Source organism: Apium graveolens, chromosome 4 (assembly GCF_009905375.1).
Source record: "Apium graveolens cultivar Ventura chromosome 4, ASM990537v1, whole genome shotgun sequence".
Lineage (NCBI taxonomy): Eukaryota > Viridiplantae > Streptophyta > Magnoliopsida > Apiales > Apiaceae > Apium > Apium graveolens.
Window position 1 is genome coordinate 122,715,688 of NC_133650.1, and position 16,511 is coordinate 122,732,198.

The window sequence follows — 16,511 nt, forward strand, 5'->3', positions numbered from 1 at the left end:
TATGTTGTACAAAAAAATCTAGAAAATGACTTGTGCCTTGCACGGGTTATTATGCTAGTTATCTCTTCTATATATAATAAGAGAACATGGTGATAATATTAATGAGATTAAAAAGTCTCATTGAAATGACTAATTTATCCCTGTACTTTAAAATTATATAAAAGAGGTTGATGAAAGGAATTGAACCCAAGTTTTTACATTCACAAGGACATCAACTTACCACTACACCACACTCTTACTTAAGTTTTTTATCATACACATAATATGTGAGTGTCGTAAATAGCGACAATTTATTAAACTTTAAACACGATTACTAAAATATTTGTAGAGTTAGTATTGAACAATTGAATATGAGATATAAAGTTAAGCATAGTACATAAACGGATCACTCCCTTATTTATTAAACAATTTTTAATTTGAAAAGTATGTCTCATACATTTTAATATATATTTTTTAACAAAAATATAAATTATACATATAATAATTTTTTTATATGTTGAAAAGAGATACACTTATTTAAATAATATATATGTGTACTACAAATTTAGATAAGTTATAATTATCATATTTTGAATTCAAAATTAAAACTTGACCCATTTTTCAAAAAATACTCGAAATTTGACTAAATGACCAGCCCGTAAATACCATGTCACTACCCAGGTTTAATTTAAATTACGAGTTCGACTAGAAAATCTTACCAACAAAGAAAAGTTTTGTGATATCTTATGTTGGTAAACATTAATATCTTTGAGGTCTTTATAGAATCAAGTTAATAGATAATATGTATCAAAATTACTAGCTTCAAAATCAGAATTTTACCCATTTTGAAAAATACCTGAAATTTGACTACATGACCCAGCCGAAAATACATCATCACTATCTAGTTTTAATAAATTTAAATTATGAGCTCGATGAGATTATCTTACCAATAAGGATAAATATTTTAATATCTTATATTCTTAAAAATTAATATTTTTGAGGTCTTTATACAATCAAGTCAATTGATATTATGTATCAAAATTTCTAACTGACTGGTTTTACATTATTACATCTGGAAGTTGACTCAATATTTAAATATATTCAAAATTTGACATGAGATGTCACAATCTCCATTAAAACTACGAATATATACTAAATCGATTTATTTATTAATGTTTCACTTTAAAAAAAATAGGTTTAAAATATTATTCAATGATGGTGAATTTGTAAAGAGGTGCTCCTAAAATCCTATTTTTTCATTCTCTTTAGAAAAAATTAAACTACAACTATAAAGTAAAATTAATAATTTTCATTAACATGTTATTTGAAAAATGGTAAGATATTTGATGCTTCTTCATAGAAATAGTTTATTTATTGCATTATTTAATTAAAAATATATTTATATTCAAATATTTGTTAGACAAATCCTAAATTTTATATTATTCAATTTGATATGGTTATTATAAGTAATCATATATATAAAGTCCCTATTTTTTAAGGAATTCTAGAGTCCAAAATCATAACTTTATATTACAATCTAATCTAATGGTTCATGTTTTATGTTTCTAATAATTTAGAAACTAAATAATAAACTACATGATATAAACGTGTGTTATAGTGTTATATCATTAATATTCGGCAAGTTTAATATTTACGTGTTCAACAACATGAATACATATGTTCTTCAAACTGATCATGTTCTATAAAATCATATGTTCTGTAATGTTCAACTTGTCAAAAGTATGAGATTTGCAATATATTTATTAAAATAGTGATATTTGTAGAACATGATTCATATTATAATACTTTTTACAAAAAAATTATGTTATTTTACTTGCAAAACCTATATGGACTCCCGTACTTAAATAAAAAAAGGACTCAATAGAACTTGACTTATATATATATATATAAGAAACTTGAAAAAATATATAATTCAATATTTTGAAAAATATATATATATATATATATAATTAGCAATAATAAATTTACAAAAAAAATATTTAGTTTTGGAAAATATTGTACAACTATTTTGAATTATTTGAAAAAAGGTTAAAACTCTAATGTATTTTACTATTTGATTTAATCCACGTTATACCATCTAAATAAAAAAATTAGTCGATATTTTGAAAGGATTAACAAGTTCAACTAATATTTAAAAAAAATCATCAAATTGAACATATTTAATTTTAGAAAAATGATATACAATGTTATCAAGTTACTATAAAAAAGAAATATTATAATCATAAATGAAAGAAACTTCAAATTGATTTGAATGATGATATTAGTACAAATTTATCTTCTGAATCTTGAAAAAAAACTTCTGAATATCAGTAGTTAGTCTTTACGATATATGAATTATTTTTATGTCACATCCGTGACTGATACTCTGTTGAGTAAAAATAGATATTGTTTGATTGTCAGTGCCACTACGACTATGATATATAAATAATTGTAATTTATTTATTAGATAATTATATTTTTTGAATAATCATAAATACATGTTATTTGAGTAATTTATTGAATAACAATTAGATATATACGTGACTAAGATATCTAGGATATAAATAAATGAGACCAACATAATTTACTCGAAAATATAATAAATAATAATTTACATACATACACACACATGTGGCTTTATCTTTACCAATATTAAAGATTTAATTTTAATGGTGTATTTCAGAGTTATTGATATATATATATATATATACTAGAAGAAAATAACAAAAGTCTTTTATGTTCTGAAAATAAGAATGATCAATTAAATTTAAGTTTTTTTCAATGTGTTAAAAACTAAATAGATTATGTCAGTTTTAATTTATGAATTGACAATTATTTGACATCTTATTAAATTAACTTTGTATAATAGAAAGGATTAAAAGTTAAGTACACGGCCGATATCAAATTTAGTTAATGAATTAAGACATTAACAATGATATTAAATCAACATAAACGTTGAATTAAAAAAAATAATATTTTTCTTAAAAAATAAACTTATATTAATTGTAGTGTAAATTCTACTTAGTTGAATATTACGATTGCAGGTCTTGACCACTTTAATTATGCATTACTAATCCTTTTAAATTAAGTAAGGTAATCGTAAATTAGTACTGATTTTAGTAATTAAATATCTCATTACTCCGGGTTTATTTGACCAAAACTCAAAAAAATTACTCGACTCTATAATATACATATATGTTAATTTTTAGTTCATATTGACAATATTTGATGGATTAACTTCAATCTTTTCCTTTTACACGTACAGTGACTACCCTGCTTGTATTCATTTAGTAAATAAAAATTACACGACATAAATAAGAAAATATGTATTATGATTAATGAGATATATTAAAAACATTATGAACATTTTTAATGTTTTACATGGAAATCATACACATTGATAGATACTCAACTTGTATGTGATATATTTTAGACGTTATACAATATTTATCAATAAGAAATGATCAAGAATTTTACTAATATAATTGTATGGTGTACAAAAAAATCTAGAAAATGACCCGTGCCTCGCATGGGTTATTATGCTATTGTTATATATAATAGCTCAACATGGGGCTGAGACATTTTATTCCATCTATTTGGTGAGATAATTTATTCAATTTAAAATGTCTAAATTATCCTTATATTTGTGATGCAATGCAAAATTATTTTCAGTGAGAATCGAACCTTAGTGTCAAGGTTTCTCTACACATTTTCATAGAACTAGGTTATAAGTGGAATTTATATCCACTTAAAACACTTCTTAAAGGCTCGAATTGGTGATTTGTACTAAAGTTATTTGTATTTTTGATGTGTTTTTGTAGTGTTTTGCATTTCAGGGTATATTTAGAAGAAGGGATAGATTTTACATTGTTTATATGCTAAAAGGGTGTTAGGATGGAGCCTCGGGAGTTAGCACGAAAGAAACCAGCAATTGAAGTCAAGGAAACAAGAATAATCGAAATTTCCAGAAGGTCAGGGCGGCCGTGCTAGTCTTGGGAGTGGCCGTGCCCATTTGTCAGAAAGCGAGTGCGCCCGCGCTAGTATGCGTGGCGGCCGCGCTGGGTCGGGATTGCAGAATCCTGATTGCAATATAATAATGATTTTTTAGACTCCAGATCGTATTGGGCTTATATATAAAGCCTTTTGAAGACGTTTTTGATAACAACGAGAAGAAGGAAAGAGCAGTAAGAAGACCTAATAGCACAATACAACGAAGAAGAAGATCTTGTTTTTTACTTGTGATTCGTTGCTTAAGTTATAACATTGGATGCTTGTTTTCTTATTTGTTTGAACCTTACACTCTTGTTAATGTACTTTCGATTATTATTCAGTTTATAAAGATCTAGTTTTTATACCATGCTTTTATTGGAACCCATGGTGACGATGAGTTCGATTATAAACCAATCGTTATCGGAGGGTTCTAACGGATTTACTTATCAATTTCTATAGTTAATTTGTTTCAATATCTTGGTGTGTGGTGATTGATTGATATCCTAGTATTGATTGTGCTTATTCGTCTTATGTGCGTAGCTAACATATAAGATAACGTGTTAATCTCTATTGAAGCGAAAGTGAAATAGAGGTTTAGAACTTGCCATGCTAGAATAGATTCATGTATAATTGTTATGCATGATTCGTAGGTAATGTTAACCATCTTACTTGCCATATGTAATCACGATAGATAACTTGCACATTTAACTGTTATATTTTCAAATTCTATAGACATATAGGGTCTAAGCATAATTGGTGTCTACTTAGCTTCTATATCTTTTGTGAATGTCTAGTAGTACGGTATTCGTGCAACGAAAGTTATCGTTTACTAGTTCCGTGCTATTTGATTAGTCGTCATCACCATTGCATGCTAAGGTTAAGAACAATGACTTTGAATGAAGTATTTCATGAAGTTAGAATCCCATGTTTGTCTCATATAGTTAATTCAATCACTTTTATTTTTAGTTAATTTCATGTTAATTTAATCTTAGTTATAAACTTCTCAACTTGTTATTGTCATAGTATTGAGCGATAACCATACCATTGTTGCATATGTGCATAATCTTAAGTTAACTAAAAAGAGTCTCTGTGGGTACGAATCTGATTTATATCTTATACTACTTGTGAACGCGTATACTTGCATGTAATTTTAGCGCGTGTTTTCACCCTAACAAGTTTTTGGCGCCGCTGCCGGGGACTCGATGTTTAATTTAGTTTATGTGCTTGACATCAGTGGTCGTTAAATTTTACTGACTCGGATATCTTACTTACAAGGGTACTTGTTGTGTTTCAGGTACTCTAGAGAGCGTGTATGTGAACACGTTCTCAATCTCGTGAGGAAAAAGAAGTTCTTAAAAAAGAAGTCTTTGTTGCAATGGGAGAACCAGCAGCGAATCTAAAGGCTTTGATGGATTTTTCTCAACCGAAGATTAATGACATTCAATCTAGCATTGTCAGACCAGCCATCGCGGCTAATACTTTTGAAATCAAATCTAGCACGATTCAGATGGTGCAGAATTCAGTCCAGTCTGGGGGTTCTCTAACGGAAGATCCCAACATGCACATTAGAGATTTCATCGAGATATGTAATACTTTCAAATTGAACAATGTTTCTGAAGATGCTGTTAAGCTGAGGCTTTTCCCATTCTTTCTGAGGGATAAAGCTAAGTGCTGGTTGCATTTTCTACCGGCAGGTTCTATCACTACTTGGGAAGATCTTGCTTAGAAGTTTCGTACTAAATTCTTCCCTATGGCAAAGACAACTGCAATCAGGATCGCTCTTACTCAATTTGCGCAGCAATCGGGAGAGTCTTTATGTGAAGCTTGGGAGCGATATAAGGAGATGCTTAGGAAGTGTCCTCATCATGGGATGCCTGACTGGATGATTATTAACTGCTTTTATAATGGTTTGGGAGCACAGTCTAGACCCATGCTCGATGCAGCATCAGGTGGAGCCTTATGGACTAAGAGCTACGATGAAGCTTATGAGTTGATTGAACTGATGACTGCTGATGAATACCAGAACCCAACTCAGAGACTATCTCAAGGCAAGGTAGCAAGAATTATGGAGGTGGATACAGCTACTGCTATAGCTGCTCAGCTTAAGGCTTTTACGATGAAGGTGGATTCTTTGGCTAATTATAGAGTTAATCAGATCATAAGTATTTGTGAGCTTTGTGCAGATGCGCATGAAACTGAGCAGCGTGCTATTTCTAGTGAATCAGCTCAGTTTGTAAGCAACTTTCAGAGGTCGCAGCAACCAGTTTCAACCACTTATCATCCCAATAATCACAATCATCCTAACTTCAGCTGGAGCAACAATCAGAATGCGGTGTAACAGCCTTATCAGCAGTATGCAACAAAGCAATTCAACCCTCCTAGTTTTCAACAACCGCAATATGCACCAAGACAACAACTCCAACTTCAACAACTACCGCATGGAATTACAAGTCAATCTAATAAAAAATCTGAATTGGAGGAGTTGAGGCTCATGTGCAAGAGTCAAGCGGTTTCTATCAAGACTCTGGAGAATCAAATTGGGCAGATTGCCAATGCTTTGTTAAATCGACAACCTGGTACACTCCCTAGTAACACAGAAGTTATAGTAAAGAGGGAATCAAAAGAGCAGGTTAAGGCAATTACATTGAGGTCTGGGAAGGTTGCAATCCCTGAAAAATCTCAAGTTTCAGAAAATGAAGTTATGGCTGAAGAATAGGTGCTGAAGGATGTCGAGGTGGAACCAAAGAATAAAGTTATTATCAACACTCTTCCTGAGGGTAATACAGGGGGGAAATAGGTTTATCCTCCACCTCATTTTCCTAAAAGGTTGCAGAAGCAGAAGTTGGATATGCAATTTGCTAAGTTCTTGGAAGTTTTCAAAAAACTTCACATCAACATACCTTTCGCTGAAGCTCTTGAACAGATGCCTATCTATGCAAAGTTTATGAAAGGTATTCTCTCTCGGAAAGTGAAGCTCGATGACTTAGAGAACGTTGCTCTTACGGAGGAATGTAGTGTTGTGCTGCAACAGAATTTACCTCCGAAGCTTAAAGATCCTAGAAGCTTCACTATTCCTTGCACTATCAGAAACTTGTCATTCGACAAACTCATCTTTCCTGCTGACTTTGTAATACTTGATTTCGAGGAGGATAAAAAGATTCCCATAATCTTGGGAAGACCATTCTTGGCTACTGGCCGAACCTTGATTAATGTGCAGAACGGTGAGCTCACTATGCGAGTACAGGATCAGGATGTGACCTTTAATGCTTTCAATGCTATGAAATTCCCTACTGATGAAGAGGAGTGTTTAAAAGTAGAATTAGTAGATTCTATGATTACTTCAGAACTTGATCAAATGATAAGGTCTGATGCCCTAGGGAAAGCCTTGATGGGAGATTCAGATAGTGAAGATGATGAAGATGATGAGAAGTTGCAGTATTTGAATGCTTCTCCTTGGAAGAGAAGGATGGATACGCCTTTTGAATCTCTTGGATTATCAGAACTCAAAAACGCTGAGGGGCGTCTCAAGCCATCTATTGAGGAAGCTCCTACACTCGAGCTTAAACCTTTACCTAAACACTTGAGGTATGTGTTTTTAGGTGATGCATATACTTTGCCTGTTATTATTGCATCTGACCTTTGAGGTAGTGATGAGGAAAAGCTCTTGAGAATTCTGAGAGAGTTCAAGTAGGCAATTGGATGGACTATAACAGATATTAAGGGAATCAGCCCTTCTTATTACATGTATAAAATTCTGCTAGAGGAAGGAAGTAAGTCGAATGTTGAGCAATAGAGGAGGTTAAATCCTATCATGAAGGATGTCGTGAAGAAGGAAATTCTTAAGTGTCTAGACGCATGCATCATTTATCCTATTTTTGACAGTTCTTGGGGGAGCCCAGTTCAGTGTGTGTCGAAGAAAGGAGGCATCACAGTGGTTGCTAATGAAAAGAGTGAGCTCATCCTGACTCGAACAGTCACGGGGTGGAGAGTGTGCATGGATTCTCTAAAGCTGAATAAAGCCACAAGGAAGGATCACTTTCCACTTCCTTTCATTGATCAGATGCTCGACAGGTTGGCTGAGCACGAATACTATTTTCCTCTAGACGACTATTCAGGCTATAATCAGATCTTCATTACTCTAAAAGATCAAGAAAAGGCTACCTTCACTTGTCCGTTTGGTACTTTTGCCTTCAGAAGAGTTTCTTATGGGTTATGTGGTGCACCTGCCACATTTCAGAGATGCGTGATGGCCATCTTCTCTGACATGATTGGTCAGAATGTGGAGGTGTTCATGGATGATTTTTCTGTGTTTAGGGATTCTTTCGATGAGTACTTGTAAAATCTTGGCACAGTTCTTCAAAGGTGTGTTGAGACCAATCTGGTTCTCAATTGGAAGAAATATCACTTTATGGTGCAACATGGTATCATTCTTGGGCGCAAGGTCTCTAGTAAAGGTCTTGAGGTGGAAAAAGCCAAGGTGGGGGTCATTGAAAACCTTCCACCACCAATTTCTGTTAAGGGAATCCGCAATTTTCTTGGTCATGCGGGTTTCGATGGGCAGTTCATCAAGGATTTCTCTAAAATCTCTAAACCATTGTGCAATCTATTAGAGAAAGATGTCCCTTTCAAGTTTAATGATGAGTGTCTAGCTGATTTTGAGAGCTTAAAGAAGAGCTTGATCATGGCACCTATCATAACTGCACCTGATTGGAATGAGCCTTTTGAAATGATGTGCGATGCAAGTGACTATGCAGTTGGAGCGGTTCATGGGCAAAGGAAGAACAATGTATTTCATGTGGTCTATTATGCTAGTAAGACCCTCAATGGTGCTCAACTGAAGTAAAACACAACTAAGAAAGAGCTATTGGTCATTGTCTATGGTTTTGAGAAGTTTAGATCTTATTTGCTTAGGACGAAGGTGATAGTCTTCACTGATCACGCTGTTATTCGCTATCCCGTCTCAAAGAAGGAATCGAAGCCTAGATTTATTAGATGGGTTCTTTTACTACAAGAGTTTGAACTGAAGATCAAGGATATAAAAGGTACTGAGAATCAAGTTGATGATCATCTTTCTCGTTTAGAAGATCCAGCTACAATTTTACATGACAAGACATTGATAAATGAGTCTTTTCCCGATGAGCGGTTGTTTGGGATGCAAGTAGTGTTGGGAACCACGGACTTAGGGTGTTACTACGTTTTACGATAAAGATTACGAAAAGAGGATTACCTTGTTAATGGTTGATTCCACGCTCTTCTATTGTATTCCCAAATTCCCTTGAGCGAAGTGTGACCTCCGTCTTCTCAAGTTATCCTCTCTTCTTGCTCCTTGGTGGCTACAATATGTTTTCACACAATTCCAAGCAAGAAGAGAATAAGAATATATATAGGCTACAATAGGGACCATGGATAATTAGGTTGGGCCTTCTAATTACATCTTGAGCCTAGCCCAATGTAATTAAATATTAATTCAATCCACTAAAGAATTAATATTTGCACTACCTTTCCTAATACCGTAATTTAATTAATTCGGTTCCAATATTATTTGCTTATTAAATTCCCCATGTTTAAAATATCATATGTCCATTAATTAAATAAATTACTGATAATTTATTTAATTAATATCTTTTATCCTTGATCATCTACTCAACCTTTATTTAATTATGCCAGAATAAATTCCACCTGCAGGGTTTCACATAATTAAATCTTTTTGAGCTTTCAAGGGGACATCATTAACCCGAATATTATCAGGACATGGATTCCTTCAATAAATAATATCCACCATGTATATAATTCCATCACCCAAAATATAATGATATAATTCAAAAGAATTATTTCATATATAAATCAAAGCATGTAAATAATATACACGTGTCAATTACTATTTCCGGATTAAGAACCTAAGCATTAATAATAACATAGAATCTTAGTTCTCCTTCTTAATCAGTATTAAGGGAACAATTCTAAATTTGATCATGTTCAATATACACAAAGTATACTAGTATTATTTATTAGTCAATATAAACTAATCTAAATAATACTACAGCCATACCAGTGGATTGTCCAACACCACCTGTGCTGTGAACCTTATTATATTATATAACCGTATTTAACAATCTAATATTCCGTATCCCATTTGATACTAGATTGTTCACAATATATAATATAAGACAACATGTAAACATTCAAATGATTCTCAAATAAACTGGCCAGAAATAAATGTACATACTTCAAATAAATATTTTCAGTATACACTAACAATCTCCCACTTATACTCAAAATATTCTATGTGTACTTCAGTGTTTATTTAATCCACTATTACATAAAAATCTATGTTTCCATCCATCTGACTCCTATCGCTTCCACATGCTTGTCAAAAACCTTGGTTGGCAAGCTCTTTGTGAAAGGATCTGCTCGGTTGTCTTCTGATGATATGTGAGCCACAACTATATCCCCTCGCTTTACAATTCCTCGTATGAGATGATACTTACGTTCAATATGTTTAGCTGCTTTGTGGTCTCGCGGTTCCTTTGAATTTGCCACAGCACCAGTGTTATCACAATACACCGTCAAGCTCCTAGGCAAATTAGGTACCACATCTAAGTCCAAAAGGAAGTTCCTGAACCATACAGCCTCCTTGGCAGCCTCAGAGGCCGCCACGTACTCGGCCTCCATGGTGGAGTCTGCAATGCATTTCTGCTTTACACTCCTCCATATAACGGCTCCACCTCCCAAAGTAAAAATATATCCCGAGGTTGATTTCCTCTTATCCCTATCTGATTGGAAATCTGAATCAGTATATCCCAAAAGAAATAGATTTGAGGCCTTGTAAATTAACATATACTCCTTAGTCCTTTTCAGGTACTTGAGTATAGTTTTTACTGCACTCCAATGTTCCTGACCTGGGTTCGACTGATATCTACTAACCATGCCTACAGCAAAGCAGATGTCAGGCCTCGTACATAACATAGCATACATTAAGCTTCCACATGCTGAAGCATAAGGAACTGCTTTCATGCTCTCTATATCCTTAGATGTCGAAGGACACTGCTTCTTAGATAGAGCAACTCCATGCTTAAAAGGTAGAAAACCTTTCTTGGAGTTCTGCATGTTAAAACGAGCTAATACTTCATCAATGTAGGGCTCTTGAGATAAAGCCAAGATCCTTTTCTTGCGATCCCTTATAACTTTGATCCCAAGGATGTATGTCGCTTCACCTAAGTCCTTCATGTCAAATTGTTTGAACAACCATGCCTTTACTGATGACAACATCTCAACATTGTTTCCAATGAGTAAAATATCATCTACATATAGTACTAGAAAAACCACTACATTACCTTCACTTCTCTTATACACGCACGATTCGCTTGGACTTTGATCAAATCCATATGACTGGAGTGCCTGATCAAAACGAATATTCCAGTCTCTAGAAGCTTGTTTAAGTCCATAAATAGACCTCTTAAGCTTACATACCAGATGCTCTTGGCCTTCCTTAATGAATCCTTTTGGTTGCTGCATATAGATGGTTTCTTCAAGACTTCCATTAAGAAAAGCTGTTTTGACATCCATTTGCCAAATCTCATAATCGAGATGAGCTGCTATAGATAAAAGAATATGGATTGACTTAAGCATGACTACCGGTGAAAAGGTTTCCTCATAATCGTTACCTTCTTTCTGAGTATACCCTTTCGCAACAAGTCTTGCTTTCCAGGCTTTCACCTTTTTATCTAATCCCCTCTTTTTCTTGTAGATCCACTTACATCCAATAGGTTTTATACCTTTAGGTGGTTCCACGAGCTCCCAGACCTGATTAGAATACATTGATTCTATCTCAGATTTCATCGCCTTTTGCCAAAGATCTGCATCTTTGTCTTGTGCTGCCTCTTTGTATATACGGGGATCATCATCATGTTCACCAGAGACTAAGTCTGAAGACTCACCCAAAAACATGAATCTATCAGGCTGTTGAACAACCCTCCCACTACGACGAGGCACTGGTGCGGTATTAGTGACATGTTGTACATTATGTTATGGTTGTTCTACTTGTACTACAGCTTCATGGGTATTATTTGTCCCTCCCACTAGTTCCTCTAAAATGACACTACTCATGGGTTTGTGATTCATTATATATTCCTCCTCTAAGAATCTTACATTGGTGCTAATAATGACATCCCGATTCTTCGGACTATAAAATAAATATCCTTTTGTTCCCATGGGGTAGCCTACAAACAACCTTACTTCTATACGAGATTCTAACTTAGTCGCGTTCTTGTTCAGCACATGTGCTGGACAACCCCATATTCGAATATGTCTTAGACTCGGTTTATCCCCGGTCCATAATTCTAAGGGGGTTTTAGGAACCGACTTAGAAGGTACTAAGTTCAGAAGATAAGTTGCTGTCTCTAAGGCATGTCCCCAAAACGACTTGGGTAAATCCGAATAACTCATCATCGATCTAACACTCTCTAAAAGAGTCCGGTTCCTTCTCTCTGCTACACCGTTCTGCTGGGGTGTGCCTGGTGCAGTTAACTGGGATTCTATCCCATTTTCTGATAAATATTTCCTAAATTCTCCAAGCAAGTATTCGCCACCACGATCTGATCGTAGTGACTTAATACTTTTATTAAGTCGCTTCTCCGTTTTAGCTTTGTACTCTTTGAACTTATCAAAGCACTCAGACTTACGGTGCAACAAATAAACGTACCCATATCTAGAATAATCATCAATGAAAGTGACGAAATATTCATAACCACCTCTTGCTTGGATATTCATGGGTCCACATAAATCAGAATGAACCAATTCTAACAGTTGTTTGGTTGTATTCCCTTTTGCCTTGAAAGGCCTATTAGTCATTTTACCTTCCAAGCAGGATTCATAAACTGGAAATGGCTCCACTGTGAATGAGCTTAAAGGCCCGTCTACTACCAGTCTTTGAATCCTCCTCAAGTTAATATGACCTAATCTCAAGTGTCAAAGATATGTTTGGTTCAAACTAGAAGGTTCCTTTCTTTTAGTAGAGTTAGAAGATGTGTTGTTCAATTCCCTAAATTGCAGTTGCAGTGCAGGTTGACTAGGATTAATTATATACAAATTGTCTTGTAATGTACCAGAACATATAATTCGTTTATTCATCATAATAGAAACATTACGATCCAAACAAACATTATAACCATCCAAAGCAAGTTTAGAAACCGAAATTAAATTCCTTCTAAAAGAAGGTACATAAAGACAATTGTTCAAAACCAAAATCCTATCAGAACCAAAAGATAAATGAATAACTCCTACTGCAACTACTGCTACTTTCGTAGCATCTCCCATGAAAACGTATATCTCACCATCTCTAAGCATTCTGGATAGTTGGAACCCCTGCATAGAATTACAAACATGATCAGTGGCTCCTGTATCTACACACCAAGTGCTCGTAGATATAGCCGCTTTAAATATTTCTGTAACTAGAGAAAGAGACATACCAGTATTGTTTGTCTTCTTAGGAAGAGGACAATCCTGTTTCCAGTGACCTGACTGTTTGTATCTGAAGCACTTTCCCTTAGGCTTTTTCACACCACCCTGAACTCCCACTGCCTTCACAGCTTTCTGTGTCTGATCCTTTTTCTTCTTCTTAATACCTTTCGGCTTAGAGAAAGAACCTTTCTCAGCCACATTCACTTGAACACTCTACCGAAATAATTCTTCAGCTGCCTGAAGTTCTGTCAGCAGTTCCGCGAGACTATACCGCCTCTTGTTCATGTTGTAATTCAAGCGGAACTGCTCAAAACTCTTGGACAAGCTCATAAGGATAATGTCAATCTGGGTTTCCCCGTCAAGTTCAGCACCAAGGATCTCTATCTCATTCAGATGCGACATCATCTTGAGAACATGATCCCTTACAGGTGTGCCTTCAGCCATCTGAGTGTTCATTAAAGCCTTCATGGCTACTTGCCTAGCAGCCCTATTCTGATCTCCAAAAAGTTCCTTGAGATTAAAGAGCATATCCGAAGCAGTGGCCATAGACTGATGCTGATGCTGCAAAACACCCGACATTGTTGCCAGAATGTAACATCGCGACATCTCATCAGCCTTAATCCACCGTTTATAATACTCTTTATCATCTTCAGGAGCATCAGCAGCAGGCTGTTCAGGCTTGGGTTCATATGTGCAAAACTTGTACTCCTCAGCAGTCAACACAATGTCCAAATTTCGTTTCCATTCAATATAGTTAGGTACGGTAAGTTTGTTATCATTAAGTATGGTGAATAGTGGATTAAAGCCCATTTTATCCTGAGAATCATGCATAAAAACATCACATAAATAAGGGTGCATTAATTATTAAGATCTAAATTATTAAAATTTAATGCACTAACATCTAAACACCATAAGCTTCTGGTACGCCACGATGTGTGACATGTATACCACCTAATTTTGTTTAAATGTTACTTCGGTCCTATTACTAAACAATATGCCACGTTGGGGTGGACTATATTATTTTTCATAGCTAAGTGTATACCATCATCAAATCTTAAATTATTCGAAATCTATGGAACTTGGTACGCCACGATGGGTGGCGTGTATACCTTCCAATATTCGTAATTTTGCCTTGAATAGAATACTTCAATTCAATATTCATCAATGGTTTGATTTCCAGGTAGTGGAGGAGTCACATCGGTCTCGCTTAAAACCCACAGCCTTACAAGTTCGATGAACCCGTTTTTGACAAAATCGCCCCAAATCAGAAATAAAGAAAATCCGTATTTATTCCTTTCAAAATTTATTAATTTAAGAAGTTTGTTCTAGTAATTTCTATAACATTCTAGACACCACAAATTACATGCCACGATGGGTGACGTATATATAATTTATATTCGTCTTTATGTTAAATTACCTACAACCAATAATGGAGACCATGGGATTTAATTTCATATTAATTCCCTCTCCCACTTAGAATTTTTTTTATTAAAATTGAGGAATTTTAAAATTAAATGGGGCCCTATGTTGTTATAATTATGTCTAATCATGCATTCAAAATACACACATAATTTTAGCAACATATAACATTTAATTAAAGCAATAAATAAATTTTATGTCCATGTCGTCCTAATTAAGTTAAACATGCAATTTTAAAAGAATTACACACATAATTAACGACACACATAATCAATAAATTAAAGCAATAATTAAAATTTAATGGAAAATTAAAATAAATTTTCCACTATTATGGCCCTTGAAAAAAAATCCAGCTCTAAAAAAAAATCTGCCCCAAGCGTGCCCCGACGCCCCCAGCAGCCCCAGCAGCCCCGGCAGCCCCAGCAGCCCGGCAGCCCCAGCTGCCGCAGCAGCCCCAGCAGCCCCAGCAGCCCCAGCAGCCCCTTGTAATCGCACAGCGGAACAAAAAACTACCGGAATTAATTTCCGATCGCACATAACTATTACAAAATACCCGGAACAATTACAAAAAAAAATAGATCTAATACAAAACTAATTTTATAAAATCTATTCTAACGCGATCAACCCTCGTGTAAATTACAACCACGATTAAACCACGTGGAAACCAAAATAAAAATTAACCACGATTAAACCACGTGGGATCCAAACACATAATTAAAATATACATGGCCATAATAGTGGATTAACAACCTGCATCAAAACCAATACAAGCAAAATACTATATACACGCATATATAATTACGACATGGACATTATATCATAAAACGTAGAACCCATTACCAGGCTCTTGATACCAATTGTTGGGAACCACGGACTTAGGGTGTTACTACGTTTTACGATAAAGATTACGAAAAGAGGATTACCTTGTTAATGGTTGATTCCACGCTCTTTTATTGTATTCCCAAATTCCCTTGAGCGAAGTGTGGCCTCCGTCTTCTCAAGTTATCCTCTCTTCTTGCTCCTTGGTGGCTACAATATGTTTTCACACAATTCCAAGCAAGAAGAGAATAAGAATATATATAGGCTACAATAGGGACCATGGATAATTAGGTTGGGCTTTCTAATTACATCTTGAGCCTAGCCCAATGTAATTAAATATTAATTCAATCCACTAAAGAATTAATATTTGCACTACCTTTCCTAATACCGTAATTTAATTAATTCGGTTCCAATATTATTTGCTTATTAAATTCCCCATGTTTAAAATATCATATGTCCATTAATTAAATAAATTACTGATAATTTATTTAATTAATATCTTTTATCCTTGATCATCCACTCAACCTTTATTTAATTATGCCAGAATAAATTCCACCTGCAGGGTTTCACATAATTAAATATTTTTGAGCTTTCAAGGGGACATCATTAACCCGAATATTATCAGGACATGGATTCCTTCAATAAATAATATCCATCATATATATAATTCCATCACCCAAAATATAATGATATAATTCAAAAGAATTATTTCATATATAAATCAAAGCATGTAAATAATATACACGTGATTACTATTTCCGGATTAAGAACCTAAGCATTAATAATAACATAGAATCTTAGTTCTCCTTCTTAATCATTATTAAGGGAACAATTCTAAATTTGAT

At 34.3% G+C, this 16,511-nt stretch overlaps 1 non-coding gene across 1 annotated transcript; it reads right to left on the minus strand.

Moving 5' to 3' along the window:
• Window positions 1–5,734: 5,734 nt before the first annotated feature.
• Window positions 5,735–5,841, minus strand: LOC141721990 (small nucleolar RNA R71). The gene has a single exon (XR_012575029.1). It is a non-coding gene; the product is annotated as a small nucleolar RNA R71 (small nucleolar RNA).
• Between the last annotated feature and the right edge of the window lie 10,670 nt (window positions 5,842–16,511).